Raw genomic sequence first — 25,003 nt, forward strand, 5'->3', positions numbered from 1 at the left:
AGGGGGTAGAAATCAAGGAGCATGGAGTGTGAACTAAGAATGGGAAGGAAGGTTGCAGGAGCCACTTTTCTGATAGAAGTGGATACTCATGGTAAACAACAAGAAAAGGCCTGGCAAACTGAGCAGCAAGAAAGACTTGCTTCGGAGTGGGGCTGTTTTGACACAGATCTAAAGAAAGCCTCTCAAATAACAATGAAATCTCTACTTCAAGGGGAAAGAAACGCACTGCTTGCATTTACTGGTCTAGATTATAGAAAGCTTTTCATAGAAAACCATGCTGGGTGATACTTAGAAAACAATTTTTGAGCACCACGCCATCTTGTGAAATGTTCTGCCTCTGACAAAAATATGAACGATTCACACAAACAAGGCAGCTCACTGTGTGTGTAGCGCTGAGACACACGTGTCGATGTATAGCACACGCCACAAGCACTTAAGGAACATCTATCTAATACAGGAGACATATTTAAAACACCAGAAAGGATGTCCATATGCAAAAAGAGTTAAATTAGACCACTGTCTTACACCATATAAAAAAATCAACTCAAAACGGATTGTAGACCTAAATGTAAGATCTAAACTATAAAATTCTTAGAAGAAAACAGAGAAGTAAATCTTTGTGACCTTGGATTAAACAATGGCTTCTTAGATAGGACATCAAAGCCAAAATGATGAAAGAAAAACTAAGTTGGATTTTATCAAAGTCAAAAATGCCTGTATTTCAAAGGACAGCATCAAAAATGTGAAAAGAAGGAGGGAATTCCCTAGCAGTCCAGTGATTAGGACTCCACACTTCCACTTCAGGGGGCCCCAGGTTTGATTCCCTGGTCGGGGAACTAAGATCCCATAAGCCAAGTAGTGCGGCCAAAAAAAAAAAAAACCAAAAAAAATGTGAAAAGACCCGCACAATAGGAAAAAATATTTGCAAATCATTTATCTTTTAAGGGACTTATATCTAGACTCTATAAAGAACTATTACAACTCATCAATAAGAAGAAAAACAAGCTGATTAAAAATGGGCAAATGATCTGAATAGGCAGTTCTCCAAAGAAGATGTGCAAGAGGCCAATAAGCACATAATAAGATGCTCAACGTCATTAGGCGTCAGGGAAATGCAAATCAAACCTGCAATGAGCTAACACTTCACACCCACTAAAATGATATGATAAAAAAAAGATGACAGTAACAAATATTGGCTAGGATGTAGAGAAATTACAACCCTCATACATTGCTGATGGGAATGCAAAATGGTCAGCTGTTTTCAAGAAACAATTTGGCAGCTCCTTAGAACATTCAACATAGAGTTACCATGTAACCTAGCAATCCTACTTCTAGGTATATACCCAGGAGAATTGGAAACATATGTCCACACAAATACTTATATGCAAATATTAATAATAGCCAAAAGGTGGAAACAACCCAAGTGTATTTCAAGTGATGAATGAAAGACATTTGGGTTATTTCCATCTTTTGACTATTATTAATATTCATATAGAGGTGTTTTTTAGCGATTCATTAAAAAATCAGAAGGGAGAAAAACTCTATTACTCTAACGACTAAACTGTGAAGTACAGACCCACTTTGAAGACTGTGATAACCTAGCCTGTGAAAGAAAGTCATCAATGCAGTCATGGAACGTTTTATGAAGAAGATAAATCTAAGCAGATATGAAGGAGTAGATGGAGTTTGGCCTTTCCAGGGGAGTGATATGTGAAATCAGGAGGCAGAAGTGAGCATGGCATGATCACCAGCCAGGGAGAAGAAAGGAAGAAACGTCAAGGAGATGCTCTGAGGAAGAGTGAGCATGGAGTGAGGCTGACGAGGGAGGACAGAAATTTAGAGTCTGAGATAGAAAATGGGGAGCCATTAAAAAGTTGGCACATAGTAATAGCATCACGAAAGCAATGTTCAAATAAGATTAATCCAAGAAAAATATGCATGATGGATTGGAAGAGCAAGGGACTAGAATTCAGAAGGTAGGCTTGGAATGTGTTCATAACTTAGATGTAAGAAAAAGCCTTTGGCTGATGAGGTAAGTAATAGGGGGTGGGAGATGGAGGAAATTTCAAAAAAATTACTATTATCAAAAGCTTTTGTGCATTTTTGACGTTCTAAGTGCTATGCAGGGCACTTTACTTGTTCCTCACAACAACCTTGAGTTTTTATTATTATCTTTATTTAATGTGAGTTAACTGATAGGCAGAGTGATTATCTGGTTGTATAACTTGTTCTAAACCACACAGTTGGTACATGGAAGAAGTGGAATTAAAACCGAGGTCTGAAAACAGAAGGTCATAAATCCTTCAAAGTTTTCACGTTTGGGTGACTAGGAAAAACAGTGGAGTTACTGAACTGGGAAAGGGAAATTGGGAGGAGCTGGTTTCAGGGACCAAGGGAAAGATGAGGCTTTTAAAAAAAGAAATATTGAACTTGGGGTGGAAGCTGTATATCGCAGTGGAAACATTTAGATAAATAAGCCTGGCAATCTTGTGAGAGGATCAGATCACACAGAGAAAAATCATTAACAAAGAGGTGAGCCTTCATGGATGGCTCAACCCCCCAAATGAGACTGACCCTTGGGGAACTGCTCCCCAAAGGCAGAAGCTGGAAGAAGAGGCATCTAAGGCAACAGAGAAGAAAGGATCAGAGGTGGGAAAACAATCAGGTAAGTACAGTGTCAGACAAGCCAAAACAAAGAAAGAAAGAAACCATTTCAAGAAGGAAAGGTGGTCAGTAGTATCAAACGATGCCGAGAAGTCCAGGAGAATAGAAGTGCTTAAGAACACGAGGCTGGTGAAAATCATTGTTCACCTTGCAGAGACCACTTTATAGCTGACCGACCAAAGACAGAGTTCAAAGAGCTAAAGAAAAGGGAAGTTTATCAATGAAAGGAAAGCAAGAAATAGGATGGTGATTTGGAGGTGCCACAGGAGCAAAGACGCTAAGCATTCGTAAAGACTATGGAAGATATAAGGGGGAAATTGTTGCTTAACACTGAAACCAGGATTCCCTCCAGGATTATCTGGGATCATGCCAAAGATTCAGGGGGAATAGGAGCAGCCCTTGCCAAGACAGAAGAAAGACACACCAGGTTGCAAGGATAGAATTGGGTTATTGGAAGGCTGGAGCCATCTTATAAGCATGGAAACACACCACAGGATACAACAAATCAGCGCATAAACATATTTAAATAAATAATGTTTATATTAGGCAATAAGAGGGTGGGGCTGGCTGAGTTATTGTGCTGCTCGGATGGACACCCTCCCAGGAGGTCAGATTAGGGCCAGGATGTAAGAAAGGAAGGATGTGATTAAGAGATTATTTCAGTACAACGAGGACAGAGATTCAGAGGCTCACAAGGGAAAACCAGTGTTAACTGCACAGATGCCAACTTGCCTGGCCCATAGGTGCTGCTGGGGATCAGCTGGACTGGAGACAGTACAGCCATCACTTGTAAATCACTGGAAGGCCACAGGCCACCGAGGCCAACCCCCAGAGCTGCCTTCATGCAGTCAATTCCTGCAACACAGCAGAAACTCCCACTAGATTAGTGTTTCCTTGTTAATGAACACACTAGACTCCTCCCAGATTTTCAGTGTTATTTACAGTCTAGCAAGTTCCTCCCTGTTTTTCCTGGCTGGTAAACTGCTTACTCCCAGCCCTCATTCTGAGAAAGGCTCCCTATCCTTTGTGCTTTGTATCACAATGTCCTCTTCAAATGCATAAACCCTGTATTCTTCCCAAACCAGTAGTTGCAATTCCACTAAAAGAGCCAAACCAGAAAGTCACCTACAATTCCAGTTGCCCTAAGGCCAACTCAGTTCAACCTGGAAGGACAAAAGTGCCTTTTATCAGCTTGCTCCTAGGCAGGTACTCAGGTGACAGAGGATTGACCTCAGCTGAACATCACCACCTGGTGCCTGGGAGGTGTCACTGCAAATCTTTTCTCTCCCTTGGCCTGGGAGGTGTCGCTGCAAATCTTTTCTCTCCCTTGAACCAAATTCAACATAAATTTCAATGTGAACTTAATGAGCAAATGGAAAAAATGCATCTATTAAAAGATAAACTCTTCATTTTGGGATCCCATCCTTTCTTTAGGACAGCGCTCTTGGAGGTATCCACCTATTCCTGCATCAGCAGTTTTTCCCGCTTCATATAATTTTCCCCTTGCTTTCTAGATCATTGCCATCACCATATAAACAGACTCTACCATCTCCCATTTAAAGAAAGAAAGAAAAATGTCTTTCTTGATGACATACATCCCTGCACTACCCGTTACTGCTATGGTCCCTTTGAACTTAAAACCACTCAAATGAAATACCTATATGCAACATCTCTACTTCTTCAAGTCTAAATTACTTTTTAACTCACCCCCAAATTGGTCTCCGTTTCCACCACTCCACTGAAACTAATGGCCTCTCTGTTGCAAAACTCACAGTGCTTTTTCCATCCTCTTCTCACTCGACCTCTCAGCAGCACTTTTTGTGTGTGTGTGTGTGGTACGCGGGCCTCTCACTGTTGTGGCCTCTCCCGTTGTGGAGCACAGGCTCCAGATGCGCAGGCTCAGCAGCCATGGCTCACGGACCCAGCCGCTCCGCGGCATGTGGGATCTTCCCGGACCGGGGCACGAACCAGTGTCCCCTGCATCGGCAGGCAGACTCTCAACCACTGTGCCACCAGGGAAGCCCATCTCACAGCATTTGATGCTGTCTGCTCTTTCTAAATGCTCGCTCCTCTTGGACTCTTTCTTCTACCTCTCTGTCTTCTTTTTTCCGTCTCCCTTGCTGGATCCTTTGCCCCTAGCAAATCTCTAAATTCAGCATGGTAGGTAGGGGACCCAGCTTGGGACCTCTTTTCTTCTCTATATGCATTCTCTCTCTAGCCTACCTCCCTCTGCCTCGAGACTTTAAATACTGTCTCTATGCTGATGATTCCAAGTCTCTAGCCCAGACCTGTCCTTGGAGCTCCAGACCTGGAGATCCACGTGTAATAGATATTTCAAACTAACCTGTGCAACATGAGACTGACTTTCCTACAATATCTATTCCCACTCCAGTGTTTTCCATCAAAGTAAATGACACTATCATGCATCCACTGGCTCAGCCTAAAAATCTGGAAGTCAGCCTTATTTTCCCACATTCCTTCACCACCCCTCCTCCAGTGACTCAGTTCATGCTAAGTCTGTCTCTACAATATATCCCAAATTCACCCACTTCTTTACATCTCCACCATCACCTGCCTGGTCCTGGCCACTGTCTTCTCACTTGGATTATTTATTCAATAGCGGCATAAATTGTCTCTCTGCTCTTCCCCTCTCCAGTCCATTTCCTACACAGTACCTACAGTGATCCTTTATATATGTAAATCTCAACATTTACTCTTTTTTCTTTAAATTTAATTTATTTATTTTTGGCTGCATTGGGTCTTTATTGCTGTGCGCGGGCTTTCTCTAGTTGTGGCGAGCGGGGGCTACTCTTCTTTGCAGTGCGCGGGCTTCTCATTGTGGTGGCTTCTCTTGTTGCGGAGCACCGGCTCTAGGCGCCCAGGCTTCAGTAGTTGCGGCGCGCAGGCTCAGTAGTTGTGGCGCATGGGCTTAGTTGCTCTGCGGCGTGTGGGATCTTCCTGGACCAGGGCTCGAACCCACATCCCCTGCATTGGCAGGCGGGTTCTTAACCACTGTGCCACCAGGGAAGCCCCTACTCTTCTCTTAGAAATATCAACAGCTTTCCATTGTGCTTAGAATAAAATCGAAACTCCTTATGGTGTCTTAAAAGGCTTCACCAGACCAAGACCAACCTACCTTGCTGAACTCCCACTCACTGTCTCCAGTCAGTCAGGCCTCCTGGCTCTCCTGTCTTAGTGTTTGCCACTCCCCTGCCCCCAGGCTTTTCCCTGGCTCTTTCCGTGACTCTGTCTTTCTCAGCCTCAATCTCATCAACTCAGAAAAGCTTTCCCTGGCCACACAATTAAAGTAGCCTTTGCCCCCGCCCTCTACTGCCCAGTTACTTTCTAATTCCTCATCTGCTTTTTCTCTTCAGTAAAATTTATCAAAAATTTGAAATTATCTTGTTTGTTTGCTTATTTGTCTCCTTCCCACCCAGCCTTCCCCTCTGCCATTAGAATGTAACCTCCTTGAAGGGAGGAAACTTCCAACTGCATCGCAATGCACGTGGGCACCATTCGTGTTGTAGTCCGTGGGAATGGAGGTCCCTGTGGCCACCTGCCCTCCTCTGCCTTGTGCACAGCCATAGCCCCCCAGCACCTAGCACAGTGCCTGGCACATGGCAAGTGCTCAATAAAAGGTTGTGGAACCAATGAAAGAGTGAAATGTAGTGAACCAGATGATCCCAGATGTACATCTCAGATCCAAGCCTCCAAGAAACGTACACTCTAGAAGACCATTAGAACCAAAAGTATAAACATGACATATAAATACTGATGGGTTTCTTGGAGCCACATGCATATTTAGTAGCATGGTGCCTCTGGTCTTTGAGCTATAAACAAGTGTATCAATGTAGATAGATGCTGTCCTCATCCTCACACAAGGAGAGTCCACTTGAGAAAATCAGTTTGAATTCAAGCAATAATTCTTTTCTCCAGTGTTTAAAAAAAAGTCATTCTCCAATCTTCTCCACTGTCCTTGAATAGTCAGCACCGGCCCCTTCCGTCCCAGCCTCCCTCCTCACTCTCCCACGTCTTCATCTCCTATCTCAGAGTGAATGTTGAAGCCATCAGGGTAGAACTGCCTTGACCTACATTACAAATCTTGCATCCTGCCTGCAGCAGCACAAGGTGCCCTCTCCTCTTCTGTTGCCATTAGGCAGAAGAGACATCCATGTTCTTATCAAAAGCTAATCCACCTGTGTCCCGCATCCCACTTCCTCCTATTCTTAATTCATCAATTCTTAATTATGCCTCTCCAGGGTCTTCAAACTCTCTCCTTAAACCAGAGACTTCTCATCAGCATTTTAATACTCAAGTCTTTCCCAACATTTGAAAGGCCGGTGGAGAACAGGTCAGGAAGCCTTCCTGGACCTCACAGTCTCCCTAGTTGCTCTCCTCCCCTTCACAGAGAGCAAAACTTCTCAAAAGTATGTTGAACATTGTCTATATACTCACTGTCTTCCTTTCCTTACTACTCTCTTACTATGGAACTCATTTCATCCTTGTTTCTACCTCCACTGAAGTGGCTCATGTTGGGGGCACAATTACCTCCAGGTCATTAAACTCAAAGGCAGTTTTTAAAAATAAATTTACTTATTTATTTATGGCTGTGTTGGGTCTTCGTTTCTGTGCGAGGGCTTTCTCTAGTTGTGGCAAGCGGGGGCCACTCTTCATCGCGGTGCGTGGGCCTCTCACTATCGCGGCCTCTCTTGTTGCGGAGCACAGGCTCCAGACGTGCAGGCTCAGCAGTTGTGGCTCACGGGCTCAGTTGCTCTGCGGCATGTGGGATCCTCCCAGACCAGGGCTCGAACCCGTGTCCCCTGCACTGGCAGGCAGACTCCCAACCACTGCGCCACCAGGGAAGCCCTCAAAGGCATTTTTAACCCTCATCTTACTTGATTACTTGGCCACTCTTTTTTTTTTTAATAAATTTATTTATTTTATCTTATTTATTTATTTATTTTGGCTGCATTGGGTCTTCGTTGCAGTGCGCAGGCTTCTCATTGCAGTGGCTTCTCTTGTTGTGGAGCACAGGCTCTAGGCGCATGGGCTTCAGTAGTTGTGGCACGCAGGCTCAGTAGTTGTGGCTTGCAGGCTCTAGAGCTCAGGTTCAGTGGTGGTGGCGCACAGGCTTAGTTGCTCCACAGCATGTGGGATCTTCCTGGACCAGGGCTCGAACACATGTCCCCTGCATTGGCAGGTGGATTCTTAACCACCGTGCCACCAGGGAAGCCCTCCTGGCCACTCTTAACACTGGCAATCACCTCTGCCTTGCAACACTTCCCTTGCCTCCTGTCACACCATGTTTTCCTGGCCCTTCCTTGTTTCTTCTCAGACCCCTTGGCCGGCTTATGTTCCTCATCATGTTCGTGATTTGTTGGAGCCCTTGAGGTTCTTTCTGAACCCCTTTCTCTTCTCATGCAAGGATCTCTTTCTGGCCCACGGCTTCAAACACCAGCTCCATGTTAATAACTCCCAAATTAAATCACCAGCCCAGAGTGCTCTCTGAGCACCAGTGTTCTATACCTAATTGCTCATTCCAGATCTCTACTTGGATGTGCCACATGGACCTCAAACTGAACGTGCACACAAGTGAAACCTGGGTCTTCTCTCGCCAGTGAGATTCATCAATTCAACTGTACAGACCAGACACTTTGGAGTCATCTTTTATGCATTCTTCACCTCTTTCCTCTTCTTTTTTTTTTAATTTTTAAAATTAATTTTTATTGGAGTATAGTTGCTTTACAGTGTTGTGTTAGTTTCTACTGTACAGCAAAGTGAATCAGCTATACGTATATGTATATCCCCTCTTTTTTTGGATTTCCTTCCCATTTAGGTCACCCCAGAGCATTGAGTAGAGTTCCCTGAGCTATACAGTAGGTTCTCATTAGTTATCTATTTTATACATAGTATCAGTAGTGTATATATGTCAATCCAGTATCCCAATTCATCCCACCCCCGACCTTCCCCCCTTGGGGTCCATACGTTTGTTCTCTAAGCCTGTGTCTCTATTTTTGCTCTGCAAATAAGTTCATCTGTACCATCTTTCTAGATTCCACATATATGCATTAATATACGATATTTGTTTTTCTCTTTCTGACTTACTTCACTCTGTACGACAGTCTCTAGGTCCATCCACGTCTCTACAAATGACCCAGTTTCATTCCTTTTCTCTTTCCTCTTCTTAATCCATCACCAAGTTCTGTGGACTTTTTTCTCCTACGTATTTATTAGATGCACCTACCTCTCTCCATCTTCACTGCCACTGCATTAATCCAAGCCACCATCATGTCCCATCTGGATTTGCAATAGGAGCTTACAGGGGTCCTCACACCCGCCTTTGCTCCTTCTCACGTTCTCAGCACTGTAGCCAGAATGCAAATCTGATGGGCTCACTCCCCTGTTTAAAACCACTCGAAGCCTTCGACTTTCTCTTAGGAAGAAGAACAAAATCCTTCCCACGCCCCAGGCCCTGACTCATCTGACCCCCCCACACTTTGCCAGCCTCATCTTGTTTTGCTCTCTCCCTTTTGGCACTACCTTCCAGTGGTCTAGCCACACAGACTCCCTCCAGCCTCAGGGTCTTTGTAGAGGGTTTTCTCTACCTGAACAACCCTAGCTTCCCTCTCACCCTTTGTCTACTTAGCGCCTAGGATCCCTTAGTTCTTAGTATGTGGCGGATACTCCTGATGCTCTGCCCCATAGCTGGTCTGGAGCAGTGGTTCTCAACGTGTCATCCCCGAACAAGAAGCGTCAGCATCGCCTGGGAATTTGTCAGAAATGCACATTCTCCAGCCCCACCCCACACCTACTGAATCAGAAGCTCTGCGGTGTGGCCCTGCAATCTGTGTTTTATTCAGTCCTCGAGGTGATTCGGATGATTTGAGAACCACTGGCTTGTAGTGTCTGTATAAGCTTCCTACATCCCTCTGCTTAAGGGGGTGGCTGCGAGCGCTGAGAATTGAACACCCCTGGAGTGACCCTTAACGAATGAGGAACGGGAGTGGGTGGATAACTATCCCAGCCTCATACCTCTTCATGAGACGTTCTTAAGGATGTTCCACAAAGTCTCCCAGAGGGTCCCCAGGAGAACTGAACCCTGGTTACTCATAGTGGCAATTTGCTCATTAATGGTTTTCCTTCCTTTTCTTACTCATTCACAGAGCTTTCCGGAGTCAACTCTTAAATAAGTCACCTGTGCCCAAATCTTTGTCTTAGGGTCTGCTTTTGGGGAAATGCAAACTAGGATACACAGTGCAGATACCCCATGTGAGGGAAGCTTTCCTTTACTCCCAAACTAAATCAGTTCACTCTGCCACATGCTCTTTTTAAGCCCTCTTCTTTTGCATCATAGCACTTTCCACAGTTTATACTTAGATATTTGTGTGATTCTTTGGTTAACGTATGCATCCCCACCTTGAAGGAACAGTGTCTATCCCACCCTGTTTTATCCTCAACACCTGCCAGTGCCAGGCACAAAAATAGACACCCAGTAAATGTCTGTCGAATGAATGACAATGAATGGATAGTACGCTTTCATTCATAACTTGCTGAAGGGCTAGCTGAGAAATTCTCAGGTTTTCTGTCACCTACATTTCAACATATTTTTCTTTTACATTCTTTCTAGTCTCCTTCTCTCTCCTTTCATAAAATTCAATATTTTTCATTTCATATTTAGGACAATGACGTTCTCCACATAATACTATGACTCTCCCTTAGTTTGGTCCAATTTTATCTTTTAAAGAATTTCCTTTCCAACCAAAACATTTGTCCTCCTATTCTAACTATAGAAACGACTCCTTCTGTAATAAGACTTTAAATTTCAAATCACAATATTCCCAGGCATCCATCCTCAAAGCCTATAAAGGCTTTTCATTGAAGGCTTCCATTGGCTTTCACACTTCTACAGGAGGTGAACATATGAATACATATTAAATAATTTTGCACTCCTGAGAATCAGCCTTCATAAATAATTTACCTTTGTGTGCGAGAAAATGGGAAAGGACACATCCCCCTTCTCCCCACAGCTTTAGGTCTTTGCCCACCTCTGTTTAGATTACGAGTTGGGGCAGTTTTGTTAACAGGCAAGTTTACTGTATGTTAAAGTTGGAACCTATATCCAGCATCTTTTGCATGGTAGGTATCCTCCTCCTGGGGCAGGCTCCGTGTCTCCTCTCTTCCATTCTATATGGTTTCCAGAGACTCAGGTTCCTCCTATTTGGGAGAAAGAAATGAGACCTCACCTAGACCTCAAGCAGAAGCTACATTCTCCAATCCAGCCAGAGACTCCCTCCCTCTCTGTGGGAGTATGAAGTGCTTGCTCAGATATTAATGAAGGAGAACTTCACTTTGCTCTTTGTTTTCATGTGGTCGAACCAACTGAGCATGAAGGATGCTTGGCAGTGCAGGATCTGGGCACGCCTAGGTCTCTAGACTAATACACTCAAAAAAGGACTCAAACCCTACCTCCAACCTCTATGAAAATACTTGTTTTTTTCAGGAACTCTGAATAGCAATTTCAGAGCTTATGCCTGAAACTGAGCACGTGGGGTTTGCTTCTTGGCAGAACCTTTCAAATAAATAATAGAAAAGCCCCAACAAGACTTCCAGTCTGTCTCCCCAAAACCAGAAGAGGATCATTTCCTACATTAGGCCTATCTAATGTTTTATCTGATTTAATTTTTAATATTTTGGATGATGACTTTCACAATTTCCCTGAGGAGACCATTTCATAATTCAATATTTATCTCCTAGACTGGGAGTGTTTCCAGTAATCAACCCAAATTTTTAAATTTCATCTTGTTCTCATGGAGATTATTTCCTCTCTGTGAGAAGATAAAATTTTCAAATATGATATAAGTATACCAACAATTTCCCAGTAGGCAATCTATTCCTTCAGTCTCTTCAATGAAATTAATACCTCTAACCATTTGTTTTATGAACACCTATCATTTTTTTCTATCCTTATCTATATGAACTTATTTTCTACTTGTAGTCTCATTCTTTTTTAAAATTAACTCTTTTTTTTTTGCGGTACGCGGGCCTCTCCCCGTTGTAGCCTCTCCCGTTGCGGAGCACAGGCTCCGGACGCGCAGGCTCAGCGGCCATGGCTCACAGGCCCAGCCGCTCCGCGGCATGTGGGATCTTCCCGGACGGGGGCACGAACCCGTGTCCCCTGCATCGGCAGGCGGACTCTCAACCACTGCACCACCAGGGAAGCCCCAAATTAACTCTTTTTAGTAGTGCCTTCTTGGTGGTAAAATATACATAAGATAAAATTTACCATTTTAGCCAATTCCCAGCATACAGTTTAGTAGCATTAAGTACACACACATTGTTGTGCAACTATCACCACATCTGTCTCCAGAACTTTTTCATTTTCCCAAAGTGAAACTCTGTACTATTGAGCATTAACTTGCCATCCCCCCAACCCCAGTCCCTAGTAACTGTTTTGCTTTCTGTCTCTATGAATTTGACTACTGTAGGCACTTCATATAAGTTCATTCTTATTTTTTAGAGGAAGTAACACCTCTAAACTCTAACAACTATGCTTTTAAGTGATGACAAAAATAACAATAACCTTATTACAGCTGTATTAATTCAAGGGTGACATTCAAAATATTTAACAACTGGCATGGCAGGGGCACTGGGCAATGAGAACAAAGCTCAGCCCAGGCAGAGTGGATGACGGATGTAAAGAACAGCACAGCCTGGCCAGTTCCGACACCTGCACGGCAACTGTTTCTCTCATATAACTCATGCTAACGTTGCTGTTTGTATTGTAGTTTTAGATATTTCCTTTTCATGTAATATAGGTGTGCAGCTGATTTGATTGACTGCCTAGATTTTTTTTTTTTTTTTTTGGCAGGCCTAGTGGAGTTTTAGGTCCCCTAAAGTACTTGGGGGAGAGGACTAAACTACATGTCTCAAGGAGAATGCTGTCAGTGGTAAGGCACAGAAAACTCCCTCAGTCATCCCATGGAAGACAGGGTTGAAGGCTTGGTGTAAAAGAGCATTCTGATCTATAAATTCTAATAAGAGAATTTATGGTGATAAGCAAAAGGAATGCATTTTTTACAAAGGATACTAGGAGATGGCAGTCTGTGGGAAGTCACGGTATAATCTTCAAAAACATGAATTTTATATAAATGTATAATAAGCATATGTCAAAAATTTATTTAACTTATTAATGAAGGAAACAGTACGATGGTGAAATTGATCCAGAGGGGATCTAGGAAGCTGATACATAGGATTGGTGAAAAAAAGAATGCTGGAATAAGATGGCAAAATTAGATACAAAACTGGTAGATGTCCTAAGGGCAGTAAAACCATAATCTTTGAGGTTATCTTATTGACTGGGCAAAAATCATTATCAATTTTCTATGTTAATATTTAACTTTACAGAGCCTAGGCCCTGATCAACAGTAAATGGTCAACCAAACAAAATTACATTTCCTACACAATCAGCCTTGTTAGGCAGTCTCATTAGAGATAACGCTCTAGTAGAATATTGAAAGGGCACACAGTACTTTCTGTTTTACTTGTTAAGTTTTGGGTATTTTTCTTTACAATGATGTGCAGAGAGCCAGTCTTCTCAAATTTCCCCACTATCCTTTTACTAAAGGCATGTCTGTGTTGGTGGAAAATCCCTCCCATCCAGAATGAGGTCTGAAAGTTGGGAGAAGACCTGAGCGGGCACTCACCAAGTTTTTTGTACTCCCCAGTCATGTCACCATGAAACTCTAGCATAATTACCTTAGATAGTTATAAAATCTGCCTTTAACAAGTCATGTCACCTAGTTCTAGCATTTGGGTTCCAGGTACAAGCTCTTATACTATGTCACCTATGCCATAGAAAAATTGCAAGAACAGTACTATGAATACGCATATATCTTTTGCTTAGATTCACTAATTGTTAGCACCTTGTAAGTTTGCTTTATCTCTTTCTCTTTCTAACACTCCCACAAATATATTTTCTGGAACCATTTGAAAGTTAACTATACATATTATGAAATTTCACTCCTAAATACTGTGGCATATAGTCTTAGAAATAAGAACTTCTGGGCTTCCCTGGTGGCGCAGTGGTTGAGAGTCTGCCTGCCAATGCGGGGGACACAGGTTCGAGCCCTGGTCTGGGAAGATCCCACATGCCGCGGAGCGACTAGGCCCGTGAGCCACAACTACTGAGCCTGCGCGTCTGGAGCCTGTGCTCCCAACAAGAGAGGCCGCGATAGTGAGAGGTCCACGCACCGCGATGAAGAGTGGGCCCCGCTTGCTGCAACTAGAGAAAGCCCTTGCACAGAAACGAAGACCCAACACAGCCAAAAATAAATAAAGAAATTAATTAATTAAAAAAAAAAAGAAATAAGGACTTCTTTTTTTTAATAGTAGATATTATGATGCTTTCCCCAGATGCCCTTTCAGGGATGAAGAAATTATTCCTCCCTAATTTGGGAGTGCCACTGGCAGATAGCCCTTAGCTGTCGACCGTCCCTGGAAATTGTCTTAGCTGGGGAGACCATGTAAACTATGGCCACACCCTCCCCAGGGCCATCTGAATTCCATGAATGATTGATGTGAGTTATAAAGGCCTGGACTCCTTCCTGAATGAGGACAACTTGGAAAGGCCATTCCAGCTTCAGCCCCCCAAGGGGACATGAGGCCTTAGCTGAGACTGCATTGCAGCCCAAACTTTCTCTCTGTTCATTTCTGCTTTTTTCCCTCTTCCTTTCTCTTCCATAGGTGTTGATTCCAAGAGCACTTCCCAGTGAAATTCCTGCACATTAATCTCTGTTTCAGAGTCAGCTTCTCAGGAACGTCAACCAGAGTGGTGCCAGAAGTGGCTTGAGAGAGCTGAAACTAATATTATCAGTTTTAGTGACTCATTCCAGAATTTTATCATCATGGCAGCTAAAAAGTACTTTCTCATGTTAGACTTAAAACTCTCCTGTTTCAACAGTCTCCAAGATATATTAATTGAAAAAAATTAAGATACAGAGTGTTGTATGTTATGAGCTTCCATTTGTGAACAAAAGAGAGAATACGAAAAAGGGAGAATACATTTACATATAGGCTTATACGTGCATAGAATATCTTTGTAAGGAAATACAAGAAACCTGTAATAGAGGTTGCCTCGGAAGTGAAGGTCAGGGGTCTGGGGGCAGGTGACTTACTTTTTACTGTGAGCCCTTTGATATTATTCTAATTTCTGTCATGCACCGTATGACTTTTTTTTTTTAAGGCTGGAAACAAAATAAGACAAAATAGTAATGGTTACTAATTCTGGGTGGTAGGAATATGGGTTTTGTTGTAGCGGTTGTAATTTTCTGTAGTGTTTAAAAATTAAAATTTCTAACACCAAAACTCATCTGTTTAAAGTGATTTCTTCTTGTGGATCTAGAGACCATCCTACTTACTGAAACATTTCATTTATTTGAATGTGTTCGGTGAATGAATGAATGAATGAGAGTTCATCAATTATTATACAAAGAGGGAAATACCCTATCATCGGATACAGGGCCACTGAAATTGGGCCCCCTGCCAGTGACACAAATGTGAAATGTCATGAAGCGCTTGTTAAAGCTGGCTAGATCCTCTCCCTTCTGCTTCCTGTTTGCCGAGCGTGCAGAAGGCAGGGCTTGATGAACTCCTCCACTGATGAGAAGGCCGGACATCAAACCACAGAAAGGGAAGAGCTAGCACAGCTTTGCACTCAGTAGATACTCAGCACACGTTTTTGACTCACTGATGACTATGTGGACACTATCAATGTATTTGAGTCTCCGGGAAGGGCCTGATGGTTTGCCTCCTGGGACGCATCATGAATTAGTTAAGGTCACAGTGGTGCTGCTTTGCTTGCAGCGGCTCCTGAGGACTAATACATTCCTGAAAACTGGAAAAAGGCCAACTTCATGTCTTTCTGAATGAGGGATGAAAGGGATGACCTTGAAAACTATTAAGCTTGCGGCAATACCCTGAAAAGTAGTGCAATAAATCAGCCAAATATCAATTTAGAAATGCTGAGAAGAGAACAAAGCATAAGGTATGGTTTTATAATAAATGATCCTTGTCTGACTTGTTTAATTTCCTTCTAGGCAGAGGGATAAGCCTGGATGAAGGAAAAGAAACAATAAATTAAACAATTTTTAACCTATCAAAAAATTTCATTCTGTCTTGTATAACAAATTAAAATGAGAAAACTATGTTCTAGGCAGATATACTGGTAAGAGGATTAAACTCTAAGAAGAATCATTGTCAACCTTACAACAAATGTGTTCCAAAGGGATCATGTAGATACTGGCTCTACATTCATTTTAAGGAAGACATATTTATTGAACACTTACTACTTTCCAGCCTCTGTTCTAGATGCTGGGGACACAATATTGAACAAAGCAGACTAAAATTCTTGCCCCCGTGGAGCTTATATCCTAGGGGGAAATAAAATATATACAGACGCTATGTTAGATAAAATTAAGAGTTAAAAAATAAAAAAAAAGCAGGGATAGGGGATAGGAAGTGTGGGGTAAAGCCTTACAATTTTAGATAGAATAGCTATTGGAAGGCCTTATGAGAAAATGATGTTTGTATAAAGATTTGAATAAGGTGAGAGAGAGTCATGCAGACATTTGGGAAAGAGCACTTTAGATGTGAAAATAGCATGTACAAATGCCCTGAGGCAGGAGCATGCTTGGTGTTTTGCATTGGGGCTACAGCAGAGTGAATAGGGGTTGAGGTCAGATCAGGACAATTTATTGACCCTCAGCCCCAACCTTTGAAGTGGAAAGGACCCTCTCCCCACTTCCTGGTCAATGAGGGAGCAAATAGACTGGGCAACTGATTGTTCTTAGGACTTGGAGCCATAAGAGAAAGAATCAAAGCCTTTGGCACAGACATGGTGGCGGTAAGAGCCCCATGGCAGCCGTGTCCACTATGCAGTGTGTGCAGTGCCAGCAGCAGTGCCCCGCCAGAGTGTCATAGTGGAGTCACTGTGGATATGCCTTCCACCCAGTCTTCCTTAGGTTCTGTCCATGTTCTGAGTCTAGTTCTCCAACCTTCCTATCTTCTATGAACTAACTGGTAAACCAACAAAAATTCCCTTCCGCTAAAGCTAGCCAGAATCACTTCCTGTGACCTTGGAACTGAAAATACTGATGGACACTCATGAAACTCAGGATTATAGTTCAAAACCTCCTTTAGAGCTGAGGTACTGATTAGTAAAAAGCAGACAGACACAGAGAGAAAACAAATAAACTAATACTAGATTCATTACTACTGCCCACAACTATAGTTTATAGTGGATTAACAACTAACATAAAACAGGTCTGTACAGTAGTTCATGGTTCCAGAGATTGCTGCAATGATATCACCCCTCCCACATGCTCTTCTGCATCATGACCTTGCCATTCCCCCAACAAGAAGTGGTGTATGTTTCCTCTGTCTTTGAATCTGTGCTGGCTCTGTGAGCTATTTTGACCAATGAAATGTGACAGAAGTAATACGTAATTCCCAAGGCTGGTCTTCCATCTTGGAAGTCAGCTGCCATGTAAGAAGTTTCCTTGCTCTGCTGGAGACCAGTGGAGAGGGGCCTGAAGACACCTTGAACACTCCAGCACCAACCAAACTCCCAGCTGAACACAGTACCATGAGTGAGCCCAGCCAAAGTTATATGAAGCAGGACCACCAGCTGAGTCCAGCCCAAATTCCTGATCCACAGACACCTGAGCAAATAAAATGGCTGTTATGTTAAGCCTCTTCATCATGGGGCTGTTTGTTACACAGCAATAGATAACTGAAACATACAAATATGGTCACAATACAAAATTTTAATTAATCAATTGCATGAGGGTTCAGTCAGGAAGTTTACAAAGACAGGTGTGTGTGTGTATTTGTGTGTGTGTGTGTGTGTGTGTGTGTGTGTGTGTGTGTTGGGGGAAGGTCAAAGAGATGTCCAGGAAAATTGAAGGAGGAGGAAGAAGAAAAGGGAAAGCAGTTAACAGAAGGGCTCACCTTTCAGGACCATATTTTAACTTGAGAAGCACTGGAAACCAGTTTATTAAACTGACTTGCGCTCAACTATTGATCATAAAAAACCATTTATCTACCACCCCACCCTTCCGTGGAGAAATTGGTAGAGACATGATTTCACTGGTTTTGCTCACTGATGCATCCCCAGGTGACTAGAAGGGGAACTCATAAGTGCTCACTGAGGACTTGTGGCAGGAAATAAACACACATGGAAACCATAATATAATTAAAAATTCTTACCTAATAAATATCGGAAATGGAATAGAGTAGTTCATCCAATTTAGGGTTTCCAACCTGATGACTGGTGAGATGGGAAGAGGCGGAATGAGTTACTTGGAGAGAGTTCCAGAAACCTATAAAAGAGATATAATACCATTACCAGAGGCTCAAAAGAGTTAGGAAGGCTCACAGTCAAAATAAAGCCAAGGTTTGTGAAAACTATTCATAAAAAGGCTTTAAAGCTATATTTTTCAGCAGTCATTCTCTCTAATTTAGACCTCTGATTTTACTTTCATCTTTTTCTTTTGTTTCATTTTCTTAAATCAGAAAAAGACCTTCACTTTGGAAAGTATAAAATATACACGTACAGAGATAAAGGAGGTGGAGCACGTCACTGCTTTAGATGAGTTTAGGTCTCTAGGCCCCAAAGCAAGGTTTGGCAGAGGGTGGTGCGGCCCCACTGAGTGTCCTCAGTTGGTTCTGTCTCGGAGGGCCTGGAGGTCCAGCCTTCTTGAAGGGAGATGCGTCTCGTATTGAGGTTGGGTCTAAAGCTCAGACATTGTTTAGGCTGAGTAGCTTCATAAGACCCACGGTCCTTCTCTTTGAGGAAATGAGCTCCTACAAGCCTTTGGTAAGTTCTAGTAATACTCAATTGGCCCTTTCCAGCCCGTCACTGCCCTCCAGCAGATGTAGCATGTGCCATGCCTGAGGGCTCGCCTCATTAATCAACCCTGCCAACCAGCCACATAGGAGGGAGCCACTGGATGGAATGCCCTGTGGCCAAGTGGGACACCAGTCTGTACAGGAGCAGGTATGTACAGGATAAACATACAGAATCCCACACATGTCTGTTCTGTACTGGGCAGTAGACAGGGAACCCACAACTGACCTCAGCCTTTGGAATGAGCATGGTTTGACACTCATGCATTATGCCTTCCTACAAAGACTTATGGTGCTCTGGATGGACACACTGAGTCCTTCCTCTTTCTGTAACTTCTGCTGAATACAACCCATTAGCATCCCAAGTAATATTAAAATATTACTGATCATCAAAAGTATAAGGATGATTAAAATTTTTCCCAAGGGGAATCCCAGAATGCTCCTTTGTCCAAATGACCTTGGCAGAAACTGCAAAGCTTACACATGCGCTGCCTGCTCCATTAAAATGAACTCATACTCTGCTATGTCGTCCAACGTTCTTATGGATAAATGCCCAGAAATGAACTCATAGAGTTAAATAACTTTTTCAGGTCATTGATTTGTGGTTTAACCTTAATGTATTCTTTAGCAAATGTCACGTATTGATGGGCCCACAGATGGAAAGTTTCTTGAAATAAAGTATAAAGTCAAAATGTTAAAAGAATTATACATTGAATAGTATAGCATCATGTCTAGATTAAATGTGCATCATTATCGTAGAAAACAAACTCATGTTTACCAAAGGGAAAGCAGGGGAGGGATAAATTGGGAGTATGGGATTAACAGGTGCATACTACTATAAATAAAATAGATAAACAAGGATTTACTGTATAGCACAGGGAACTATATTCATTATCTTATAATAAACTATAATGGAAAAAAATGAAAAAGTGTATATATATAGATAGATAGATAGATAGATAGATATAGATATATGTATAACCGAATCACTTTGCTGTACACCTGAAACAAATACAGGATTGTAAATCAACTATACTTCAATACAAAAAAATAAATTAAAAAAATTTGTAATGTGCATCATTATAGGTGTTACAAAAAAAGACTAGAAGCAACTCAAACGTCTATCAATAAAGGTTTAGTTAAGTAAATTATGATGCATTCACATACTGGAATATTGTTCAGCTGTACAAAAGAATGAGGAAACAAGTTATGAACAGGTAAGGAAAGGTTTCCAAAACCTGTTAAGTAAAAAACAAAACAAAACACAGTTCAAAAAAGTATGGCATGCTTTGGTAAAGAAGTGAGAAATATAAGAATGTATATTTGAAATTTGCTTGTATTTGCACTAAACAATTCTGGAACTAAGTATATGTAAGAAATTAAGAAGAGTGGTTACATATGGAGGGTAGGAACTGGGTTAATGGAAACATTGGTTGGATGAGGGGAGACATTTCACTATATAACTCTTTATACGTTTTGGTTTTGACTCATGAGGACGTATTACCTATTCAGAAAGTAAAATTAGAAAAAAAAAATCCCTAAAAGTGTGTAACAGCAAAACTTGAGTAACTCAGGTCCTACTCAGGGAATCTGCGGTGAGTTGAACATGTTAAAGGCAGGGGTGGTGAGTTTTGTCTTCATTCCATGGGGAGGAGGGAAGTGCAGAGATGCTGGAAGAGAAACAGACGTTTCTCCCAAGTCTCCAGCTCTTGTAGTGGATGAATGGGGAGAGAAGAGGAACATGCCTCTATCTTGGTCCTAGCTTTATCCAGGTCTTCTACAGGAAGTCCAGTGCACATGCAAGTTTTTAACAAAAGCCTAAAACCATTGGAGACATGCATTCAATAAACATGAAGTACCTACTATGGGCATATAGACATTAATAACAGTCAACTCTAGTCCTTAAAAGAATCATGATCCAGGAGTCAGTGGGCAGGAAAGTAAAGTGGTGTGAGACAGCATGAGAGGCGTGTCCTCCAGCCTAGGAAGACATGCACGTGTGCGGATGGGGAGAGGTGTGGGTGTAGGTGTCAGGATTGCCCCAGCAGGAGAGAGGTGAGCTGAGTTCTAAAAGACTACCAGGAGTTAAGTGAAGAGGAAGATGGCAGGGGATTCAGAGAGAGAGCTTGTGATGTGCAGAATCACAGAGGAACGATTCTCCCAGCTCATGGTATGGGGGCAGGGGGTGAGAGGGAAGGAAATGGCGATGATAATGCTGGAGAGGAGACAGAGACCAGATTATGAAGGGCTTTGAATGCTGGGCTAAGTTTCAGATTCTGGAGTAAAGGCTAAGGGGACTGACATATTAGGTTTGGGTTGTGGAGAGAGTTCCGCTGCCACTAAAGACGGAGATGGAATACTTTGCCTGGGAATTACTGCTTGTGATGGTTATTGTCCTAAAATGTACAATTGCCTTACTAGGTTCTGGTAATATGTACAGTATTTGCTACTATCATTTTTTGTGGTACGCGGGCCTCTCACTGTTGTGGCCTCTCCCGTTGCGGAGCACAGGCTCCGGACGCGCAGGCTCAGCGGCCATGGCTCACGGGCCCAGCCACTCTGCGGCATGTGGGATCTTCCCGGACCGGGGCACAAACCCATATCCCCTGCATCAGCAGGCGAGCTCTCAACCACTGCGCCACCAGGGAAGCCCACGCTACTATCATTTTTGAGAGTTAAAACAAAGCAAAATGGTCTCAGTCAGAGTGCTAACAGGAAACAGATGGCACATTCAAAGGATGATTCTAGGAGGGTTTATTTACAGAGGGACAACACACAGGTGTGGGTGTAGGCTAGGTGTGGGCAAGGGATGCCATGCTGACCTGGGTCTCATAGCAGTCTGGCTGACAACATATGCCTAGGCCTGTTATGGACTAAATGTTTGTGACCTCCCTACCCTTCTGCAGCCCTTAACCTCCCAGTGTGATGGCATCAAAGAGGTAATTAGGCCTTTGGGAGGTAATTAGGTTTAGATGAGGTTATGCAGGTGGGGTCCCCGTGATGGGATTACTGCTTTTATGAGAAGGGACCATAGAGTTTCTCTCTCTCTCTCTCTCTCTCTCTTTCCCCACCATGTGAGGAGGATAAGGCAAGTAGGCAGCTGTCTGCAAGCCAGGAAGTTGGCTTTCACCAGAAGCTCACCATGCTGGCACCCTGATCTCAGACTTCCCAGCTTCTAGACTATGAGAAATAAATGTCTGTTGTTGAAGCCACCCAGTCTATGGTACTTTGTTGCGGCAGCCGAAGCTGACTAAGCTGGGATGACCAATGCAAAGCCCACGTGGACGAGGGCAGGGAACTGCTACTTGAATCCAGAAGCAGTGAGACAGTCATGTGAAACAGCCAGATTGAGAGGAGTAGTGAACTTCGGATAGGACCTCACAGGGAGCAAACCAGGGCCAGAAATATCCTGACCTCCCTACCCTCGCTCCCACTCATCTCCCAGGCACTCAGAGGGCTGAGAGGCCCAGAGATGGAAGTCTTCAGGGACTGAAAGCAGGGTACGGAAGGATGGAGCATGGGTTTAAAGGGGCAAATGACAGAGGCTCCGCACAAACATTATAATTAAATTTCCCTCAACTTGTCCCTTCTTGTATGTCTCCTCCCTCCCCCAAAAAAGTAAGAGGGAAGAATTTTGCTAGGCAAGTGTATGACTTAGAAAAGGCTAACTACTGCAACAGACTGACCCTAAAATATATCATGTCTGAAATACCATAGAGTTATTTCTTGTTCACAGAACAGGACTGGGTAAACTGCATGGGTCAGTGGGGCTCCTCCTTGTGTATCATTTGGGCAGCCGAGCTGATAGAGACTCTGCTGTCTTTAACGGGTGGCTTCCAAGGTGGTCCTGGGGTCATCTGCCTTCCAGACAGCTGCAAGGGGCAAAGAGCAAGAAGGGTCAGCACGGGGTTTTCACGGATCAGGCCTGGCAGTGGCACACACCAGTTTAACTCCTCCCACTGGCTGGGACTCAGTCACAGGGCTACTCCTGTCGGCAAGAGGGGAGCTGGGCCATGTGGTCTAGCCATGTACCCAAGAAGAAGAGGAGAAGCAGTTAGCTTCTCTGCCATAGAATGGAAATGATGTCCTTTTGCAAAACTGGTTTGTACTAAAATATTTTTTAATTGAAAAAAATTTAAAAAAATTTTCTAATTCTAAAATCAAGACTAAACTTTTGACAGAAACACACTATTCAAAACAGTTTTATAAAGTTTCTGTCTAGCTCCTAACAGTGAGAATTGTAAAGTGTAGTGCAGTGCATGGACCAAATCACTACAGTTCTGAATTAGCCAACAATGTCAAATTTTAATTGCAAAATGTATAGCTCCTTCATTTTATTTTCCTTACAGAGAAATCTCTCTCTGCTTCCAATTTATACCTCTTGTTTGATGGTCATCATCCTCCCATGACGTATGTGATTGAGCCCAGTGAAGTTCTTGAAATTTGCTAAGAGCACATCAGGAATATACACTGCCAAGAATCACAGACATTCAGTGCTCACTTCGGCAGCACATACACCAGAATTGGAACGACACAGAGAAGATTAGCATGGCCTCTGCGCAAGGATGACACAAAAATTCGTGAAGCGTTTAAAAAAAAAAAAAAAAGAATCACAGACATTCATAATATAAGACAAATAAACAATTCTGTTCAGATGGCCTGGTATTACAGTTATAGTATAGTAATATAGTCCATCCTGGAGCCATTAACAAAATTAATCATCTCTATGACTTTTACTGTCTGAGGTCTCCTCTTTAAGCTCCTCGCGGGTCCCTGGCATGGCAATTCACTCCTTTCATGTGGGCTGCTGTGTGCTATTACTGTACCCATCGTAGTGAATCATGCATACTCAGCTACAAGTCTGTCACCATCTTGAGAGCAGATTCCCTGCCTCATTGCTTTTGTCCTTAGCCTCTAACACATTACAAGGCACATGCAGGCAATACATCTGAATGAAAGAAAGAAGACATGAATATCAATGACTGCAGTTTTATTTTGGATCTCCCAAAATGCTTACTTATGGACAGACACAATGATCATTATCCTTAAATTTAACATGCACACATAAGCCTGTCTCAGCTCTCTGTATGGAAAAAAAAACACCCAAAACAAAAAATGGCCTATGTCCTGGGGTTACTTTTCTTTTTTAAAGAGAATCCAGTGGTAACAATCATCCAGCATGCCCTCACTTTTATCTAACCATATTGTGGAAGGTGTAAACATACCCGAACAGTCCAAAGCTACAAGAAAGAAATTAAATAAGTGGAGGAAGACAAATTTGACTTGCCAACAGATTTCAGGCAGCAGCAATGTAACAAAGCACCAAAATCTCACAACTGTTATTAGTAATATCAGTGTCCTTTTAAACAATATTTTTAAATTCAGTATGCTTGATATACAAAGAAAGCTGTACATATTTACCTGGATGAGTTTGAAAGTAAGTGTACGGCCATGAAACTGTCACCACAATAAACACTGCCATAAACATAACTATTACCTCTAAACATCTCCTCCTCCCCTCTTTTTTGTGATAAGAACATTTAATACAAGATCTACATTCTTAACAAGTTTTGGAATATGCAGAACAGTATTATTAACTATATGCACTATAGTGTAGAGTGGATTTTCTAGAACTTACTCATCTTGCATAACTGAAACTATGTACCCTTCGGCCAACACCTCCCGATTCTCCCTCCTCTCCACCGCCCCCCATAACCACCCTGCTTCTATCGCTGTTTTTTTTTTTTTTTTTTTTTGCGGTACGCGGGCCTCTCACTGTTGCGGCCTCTCCCGTTGCGGAGCACAGGCTCCGGACGCGCAGGCTCAGCGCCCATGGCTCACGGGCCCAGTCGCTCCGCGGCATGCAGGATCCTCCCGGACCGGGGCACGAACCCGCGTCCCCTGCACCGGCAAGCCGACTCTCAACCACTGCGCCACCAGGGAAGCCCTCGATCGCTGTTTTTTATGTAAACAAATGAATAGTTTAATAGTTGTTTGTTTTTCATTAGCAATTGTTGGCTAAAAGGTACTCTTACATAACTCTGTGAAAACTACATCCTAGTTTATAGAAGCAATAGGAATACTATGCTATTTTTTTCTTAACGGTGCGTTTGTATGCTAGGGAAAGGAAGGTGCAAGATAAAACCTCAAGTAGCACAAAAGGGTATATACTTCAAAATGTCTCCTTCAGTAGAGGCAACAAATGATACCATTTCTTATATATCCCGAAGTTAGAATTCTAAGCATATATAATAAGCGAGATGTTTTTAAAAAGTTATATATGTAGTTGGCAATATGATTTTAAAGGGTTTTTATTTGGCATGTAAGTTATGAAAAATGATCTGAGTCATACATTTTTATGTAAGTCTTGGAGATGATTCTTCTTAATCACTTATAATCAGAGGCCCAAGGAAGAGGGTCTCAGAGAAGTGCTTAA

General features: G+C 42.7%; 1 long non-coding RNA gene and 1 other non-coding gene across 2 annotated transcripts; one reads left to right on the forward strand and one right to left on the reverse strand.

Annotated features, from left to right (window-relative positions):
• Positions 1 to 4,479: 4,479 nt before the first annotated feature.
• Positions 4,480 to 24,317, reverse strand: LOC149750295 (uncharacterized). The gene is made up of 2 exons (XR_016392176.1): positions 22,946 to 24,317; positions 4,480 to 22,439 (listed from the first exon to the last, which is right to left on the reverse strand). It is a non-coding gene; the product is annotated as an uncharacterized LOC149750295 (long non-coding RNA).
• Positions 23,061 to 23,167, forward strand: LOC115803669 (U6 spliceosomal RNA). Its single transcript, XR_004024441.1, has one exon. It is a non-coding gene; the product is annotated as a U6 spliceosomal RNA (small nuclear RNA).
• Positions 24,318 to 25,003: the final 686 nt, after the last annotated feature.

The sequence above is a fragment of the Delphinapterus leucas genome, chromosome 2, assembly GCF_059928025.1.
Source record: "Delphinapterus leucas isolate spDelLeu-1000000601 "Yukka" chromosome 2, BTC_Dleu_Yukka2, whole genome shotgun sequence".
Taxonomy (NCBI): domain Eukaryota; kingdom Metazoa; phylum Chordata; class Mammalia; order Artiodactyla; family Monodontidae; genus Delphinapterus; species Delphinapterus leucas.